The sequence below is a fragment of the Bacillus rossius genome, unplaced genomic scaffold (assembly GCF_032445375.1).
Source record: "Bacillus rossius redtenbacheri isolate Brsri unplaced genomic scaffold, Brsri_v3 Brsri_v3_scf45, whole genome shotgun sequence".
NCBI lineage: Eukaryota > Metazoa > Arthropoda > Insecta > Phasmatodea > Bacillidae > Bacillus > Bacillus rossius.
In genome coordinates this window covers 130,001-137,488 of record NW_026962645.1, presented here as the reverse complement: position 1 = coordinate 137,488, position 7,488 = coordinate 130,001, and the positions used below count along the sequence as shown (strand labels likewise).

General features: G+C 37.9%; 1 non-coding gene across 1 annotated transcript; it reads left to right on the top strand.

Annotated features, from left to right (window-relative positions):
- The first annotated feature begins 3,793 nt into the window (after positions 1 to 3,793).
- On the top strand, positions 3,794 to 3,912 carry LOC134544602 (5S ribosomal RNA). Its single transcript, XR_010077902.1, has one exon. It is a non-coding gene; the product is annotated as a 5S ribosomal RNA (ribosomal RNA).
- The last annotated feature ends 3,576 nt before the right edge of the window (positions 3,913 to 7,488 follow it).

The window sequence follows — 7,488 nt, the reverse complement described above, 5'->3', positions numbered from 1 at the left end:
GATGCTAGGTGGCACATGTCGCACCACTACTCGCAGTGGTTTCACCCTGTCTGTGCTGTACCAGTAGGCTGGAATGTTTTGTTTCCTTATTTCGTCTCTTACTGCAAGGTACTCTTGTTTAATCTGCATTTTAATTCTAAGAGTCCTGCCCTTAGTAAAACCTATTGTGTATTTTCCTGCGCTGTACTTTTTGCATATTTGTGCTAATTGGGAATACCTGGCTTCGTCTTGGATGACAATATCGAAGCCAGTTTTCCTAGAGGAAGTTGTTTCGCCTTGTGTGGTAGGGGGTTCGTTGCCAGTCTGGGCTAGCATCTCTGGTTGATCTGGCTGGCTGGAGGCACTCGCCGATTGAGTTGCTGTGGTCGCGCTGTCGGCTGTGGTGGTTTCCTCATCGTCCCTATGGCGTTTTGCTTCATGTCGCCCTTTTTTGCGTGAGTTGTGCTGTGTGGCCCAGCCTGAGTCAGGTGTTCCTGAGTTGACTTGTCCTTGTGTGCCATTTTGTGATTGGTTGATTTCTTGCAGGTTTTTGTGGGGGGCCTGAGGGCTGTCTGGTGTGACAGGGGTGTCGGGAGAGGAGAGTCCTCTCTTTGTGCCTCCCTTGGTAGTGGGAGTTGTTATTATTTTACTGGCCGAAAAATTATTCTCAGTGTTTTCTGCCATTACTGTGTTAAAGATGTCGAATATGTTTGTGCTATGGGCTATGTCCTCGCGCAGTGAGCTGTTTGGGGATAACAGCTCAATTTCTACCTCACTATCGGTGTCTGTATTATGCGTTTCGCTCGTTGAAATTGTGCCAGGCATGATGTTGTTTTCCTGCCTCGCAGTGTTTGCCTCTTTGCTGGAGCTGGCAGTGTTCTCTCCGCAGGGGGTGGGTCCAGGTTGGCCCTTCCCACGCCTGCGCGGAGACATTGTTTTACCCTTCGCTGAATCCCTCGTTGCCCTGGGGGTGGTCCCGGGGGGTAGGGGGGGTAAGGGGAGGCGCTCCTGCGCCTCGACCCTTTCCGCCTTGAGACTTCCCCTTGCTTCTGTTGCGCTCGGAGCTCCTAAAAAACACGACCGCTCGGCCCGAGTGCCAGAACAGAACGTTACTTTTGTTACACGTCCCTCCGCGGAGCGCGACCAATCACGAGCCGCGGAGCGCTCCGATTGGTCGCGCAACAAGAAGCCAAGAAAACTTTTCACGAAAAAAATTCAGTTCCCGTCTCACTCATCTAGCGACAGCGGCACAGCTCAGACCTACGATGCCCCCCAAGACGAGCGGTAAGGCAGCCAAAAAGGCGGGCAAGGCCCAGAAAAACATCTCGAAGGGCGACAAGAAAAAGAAGCGCAAGAGGAAGGAAAGCTACGCAATCTACATCTACAAAGTGTTGAAGCAAGTTCATCCGGACACTGGCATATCATCTAAGGCCATGAGCATCATGAACAGTTTCGTGAACGACATTTTCGAGCGCATCGCGGCAGAGGCCAGCCGCCTCGCCCACTACAACAAGCGCTCCACCATCACCAGCCGCGAGATACAGACGGCCGTGAGACTGCTGCTGCCCGGGGAGCTGGCCAAGCACGCTGTCAGCGAGGGCACCAAGGCTGTCACCAAATACACCAGCTCCAAGTGAGCAGGTCTGGTGTGCACATGCTTACATAAACGGTCCTTTTCAGGACCAAGAACATGATCATGAAAGGAAATGCTTCTGCTGCTGTTCTACAATTCCCTCAATCCCTATGATAGTAAATGTAAGCTTAACCAAGGCAGAAATATTTTCATTAAAAAAAGTCTTTAAGACGCATGGTTTACTGGCTGAGATATATATATATATATTTTTTTTTTTTGCTTACTTCTGTGGTCATTAGTACATTGCTACAAATATATTTATATATATAAAAAAATAAATAAAAAAATCCTTTCTATTTAATTTAGTTAGATCATATATCAATATTAATGGCAAAGACCAGTTGCATCGATTCACTTTGAAAATAATTCCATTTGTGCTAAAACTGGACACAGTAAAAAAAAAAAAAAAAAAAAAAAAAAAAAAAAAAAACTGAAAAAAAAATATATATATACACACACACACACACATAATTCGAATTCATATTATGCTTAACTGCGTTTGAATTTGCAATCATGCACAAGATGTTTTGTACTTCGAAGTAAAAACAACATAATGTACTATTTAACTACCCACAGTACAAATGGATCCAAAAAAAAAGTGAATTTTCATGCAGACGAAAATGCTTACATTTATTCTATTTATATTAAGTACCCATTACTAACAGCTTATACTGGGTGGAATACAACAGTTGACATGATTTTACTTATATGGCAATTTAATATTTAACCAAAATTAATGGTAAACTAATATTTTAAAGTGTCATTTATGGCCCCTTACCTTCAGCATGTTTGCTTCCTTGCACACAAACGAGGACAAACACATCACCCAACTGAAAAAAAAAAAAAAATTTCACTTGCATCACAAATAATTTAAAATTTTTCACCACATGAAGTAAATATTTCGCAATAAAAAAAAATATAGCCCTAGGACTCGTGTGCACACCTTTTCTTCCCCACATCGCACACGCAAACAAAACTTCCAAATTATTACAAAATCACTCGATTATTATACATACATAAACACACATGTATTTTCCGAATAAGTGAGAAATGCAGGCCGATGAAAGTCAAATTTCGTTTCGGAAATTAAATCTCGCACAACTACCGACACATAACCAAACTTGCGTACATTTACATAGCATTAACCCTCTAAATAATAAACAAATGAAAGCAGAAAAAACAACATCGCTACCCACCGCGCGCGCTCCTGGCGGCGGGAGTAGGAACTACTTTGCACACAGACCGACATAGCCCCCTGCCAAAAACAGTAAAATAAATAATATATATAAGTCTTTTGGCGGGAAAAAATTTCTCAACCGCCTGGGAGCACCCTAGTGTGTGCCTGTCTTTAGGTTATGTTACTTTTAACTTCATTTTCTACAGGCAGACGCGAGGGTGCTCGCCCATTATTTTTATTTTTTTAAATTCTTTCCTACCTTTGGTGTGCCATGCAAGAATTTATCGTCAAAATGGCGGCCCCGAGTGCAAATTTCTCGTCTGCACTGCTGGCTGGATGATTATGTGATGTTTTGAAGGAGGGTGTTTTTTTTTTGTTTGGATTTTGTGTGAGGGGGGGAGGGGGCTGGGCTAGCTTTTTTTTTTTTAAATTTTCTAAACATTCATCTCTTATGTAACAGTGTTCAGCATTAAAAAATTTAAAAGAAGAGGCACTTACTCATCAATTTCAAAACAGCCTATGAAGAAAAATAAAAAAAATTTAAATTCATTCCAGTTTTATACATTCATGATTTGATCACATGTATAACTTTTCTTTTTTATTACCTTATTTAATTTTATTATTATTACTACTATTGCTGCTACAACCTAGAAGATACCTCAGTGATACTAATACCTGCTGGTAAAGTTAAAGGTTTCACCTTTCTTTCTTTAAACATATCACAATACCTTTCTTGAGTTAAATATTATCTAATGGCTTTAAGAAGTTATGGTAATGTTCATCAGTTATAGAGTGTGGGTTTGTGTGTGTGTGTGAGAGTGTATTTTGAAGAGGGCTTTGGTGGTTGGGATGGTGAGGGTGGTGGGTGTTGTGTGTGGGGAGGGGGGGGGGGAAGTAAAAGAGTGTTCATTACACGATTTCTCCTGTTGTTTGTAACAATCACACCTGGTATAGCTATTTCGAGTGGCAAATACAAACTGCAAAAAAAAAACATCTATATCATTGCCAACGGCCATATCACGATGAACACACCGGTTCTCGTCCGATCACCGAAGTTAAGCATCGTCGAGCGTGGTTAGTACTTAGATGGGTGACCGCTTGGGAACACCACGTGCCGTTGGCACTACTATTTTGCACCCTACAGAAAAAAATTTTTTTTTTAAAAATTTCAATTTTAAATTTTTTTTTCCCCCACAATCACCACATTTCCCCCCCCCCCCCCTAACACACACACTCACTCTCTCTCAATCAATCAATCAATCAATCAATCAATCACTCACTCACTCACTCACTCACCCACCCAGTAGCTGTGAATCTTTGCATGTGTATACCTCATACAAAATTCAAAGTGAAAAAATAAATATATAAGTGTATATGTATGTATGTATGTATGTATGTATGTATGTATGTATGTATATATGTATATATATATATATATATATATATATATATATATAAACACACACACACACACCTATTTTGAAGTTTCTCTGTTTCAGTGGGCAGTTATGTATAATAATGAGAGATTCAAAAAGACGTTGATAACAATGTCATCAATGCCTGTTTAGTGTGCTCATTTGTTGGATGGTCGGCAGCAATACTAGAGGTGGTACAGCTGTAACCTGTAAAATTGTACCTGCAATGTGTTGTGTATGGAAAAAAATAAAAATTATATCATCTAAATTTTTGTTATCCAACAATAACCTTCCCATCAATGCATGATGTCACAGTAGCCATAGCTCTACTCTTTCTGCCATATAACATTGGGGGAAAAAAAAAAAAAAAAAGGAGCTATTAGAATAATAACAAAAGATAAAAAATCATCTAACTGCAGACCAAAATTCAAAAAACTTAAAGTCCTGACTGCCATAAATGAATACGTTCTAGAAACTTTTTATTCATTCTTAAGAAAAAGAAGAAAAAAAAATTATTATTATTTTTTTTTTTTTTTTTTTTTAGATATTCGCACATAGGTATAACACCAGAAATGCTAGTAAATTGAGGATAGTTGAACATAACACTAGGCGATTTGAAAATGGACTAAATTACTTGGGAGTAAAACTTTACAACTTAATATCACAGAAAATAACTAAAACAATTTACCAGTATTAAAAAAAAAAACAGTAAAAAAAATTCTTCTAGAATATCCTACCTACCCTCTGAAGCTATTCTTTAATTTGATTGATAATAGAGAAATTGAACTGTTAATTTGTTGAATGGACTTGTGATAACAGCTGCTTCATGTTTTGCATAAAGTTAAATTGTGTAACATGTTATGTATTTTTTTTTTTTGAAATTTTTTTTCTTGGTAACTTGCATCATGTAAATATTAATTGTCTGCACATACATGTTCTATATCCCGGAGCCTTGACTCCACGTGGGATCAACAGAACAAAAATACAAAAAAAAAAAAAAAATCCAGCTCACTAATCTAGGTGCATTTTGCTAACAATATTTGGAATATATATATATTTTTTTTTTGTGTAACATGCAAATTCTGTATTATTCTGCACACATTATTTATAATCTTCTATCATTTTCTTAGATAATAACTATTAATTCATAAAATAGATTGTGTGTGCATAACCTCCTGGAAACATTTGCACTTACCTCCTACTTTACTTTTTCATTTAAGCAATCCTATTCGCATGTATACACTTAGGTTGCAGCATCGAAATTGTGTAAAATTCAAAGTGTGTATTGCCTGAAAAAAAAAAAAAAAAAAAAAAGACATACCAAATATTTGCATACAGCGACACACTACATATTTGCACACAGTGGAGTTTTGCGGTAATTAACCTAGCACAATTTACCACACGCAATCACACGCCCGCGATGAGATAACACACTCGCTGTTTTCCTGTTGACCGGCACGAGGAGTAAGAAAAATTGATATTTACACGAGCACACACTCCCACACTAGTCACAACGTCGGTCATCAAGTTGTGTTGAAAATTCCTGTAGCCTCTGTTTTCCCAAATGATTTCACTTAAAATTTCATTTAACAAGACCATAAACAAATTTACAATACTAATTTCTTAAACAAACACTTCAGCGAACAAGTGACTGTCGCATTCATTACAAAGCTTACAACTTAACAGATGTTTCCGATGTGAAATAAAATAAGAAAATGTTTTACAACCAACCTAGAACATTTAGTCAAAACGTTTTTGTCCTGGTTTATGATTATTTTCCGTGACATGAATGTTTCAAAACTAATAAAAATACGAATGCAGCCAAATATAATGAAGTTAGCACATAAAAGACGACTTAAAATATTTCATTTTTCGAGAATTGGCAGAGCAAGAACGCACAGGTCCAACGGAAATTTCTTTAAAGATAAACGACCATCGGACAAAAACACCCCCTCCCCTCATCCTCAAAAATACGTGAATAATATACTTTTTCAATTATATTTTTATCGTTTTTTTTTTTTTTTTTTTTAATATACTCATTAAAACTTCAAAATAAGCAGGTACTCGTGTGTTTTTCTCTCTACAATGTACCTGATCTCGGTGCGTAAACCTACATCATTTAGAGATGGAATTAATGTACACATACAAGTAAAATTTTGTTCCATTGTAAAATTGAGAGAAAGAAGGTTTTCCAAACGCATTAAGTATGGAGACTTTAAATAAGATTACGAGCTTATAAATGTTTGCAACGAAATAAAGTGACCATGTATCTGCAATTTCAAAAATATTTTTGCTCTGCTAACCTCACATGCAAGCAAGTAAAAATAACCTCACAACTTACTTACCTCTCTCAATTTCGCAGTACCAAAACATAGAAGGGATAAATAGGATAGTTTTTATTCGAAATCCTGCAAGAGTTTTAATTTTTATTAAAATATTTCTCCAATGTAGCATGTGTGTGGAATACTTCATCAGCAACTTGCATCTGCACCTTGAGTGAATTGAAGGGCAGCCAGTTTTAAAAGCTAAACAGAAACTGCACTCTTGAGAATGCATCAGATCCAAGTGAAATGCTTGTTGTGTGTACAGTTAAAAGTTTTATTATTCACACAATGAAAATGTAAACAAAATTTACTCACAATAATAATCACATCATCCTTGGAGGTGCACGAAGAAAGCCATTCCAGGTGGCACTGAACAAGGTGATTTGCTAGTGCTTCCACAGCAAACAGCCTTCATGAAATTATCTCCACATTTTCAGCATACTATACACTAAAGTATACCTAAGTTAATTTAACCATTTTCAAGTGATTCCAGCACAAATTACGTATTTGATTCCTTGAATAACATCTGCAAATGAAAAGTTCCCGCCCTTGCTTAGTAGACATTTTCTACTCTTCCAACTCTTCTTCCTGAGCCATCCTTCTACTCCCGTAACCAACCAGCATGAAATTAATGCATGAATTTTTGCATCCCGCATGTAAGTGCCCAGGGTTTTCCCTGTGTCTATGCAGGTTTTACCTGGGCCCAACTTATCTAGTATAGTCTAGAATAGTCAAGTGAGGGGAGTTAGTCATGGCGCCAATTGCTGCCATGGCTGGCCAATCCCCCTCCTTAGCACATATGCATGTTCCCTTCTCTGCATGGTACCCCCTGCATGACTAGAGCGTATAGGCTTCGGCCTGAGACGCACTTAGAGTCTCTCCCTAACCCGGACCCCTCCCAATACACTTAGTTTTAAACTTAGGTTAGGAAAAAAAAAAAAAAAAAAAAAAAAATTGAGA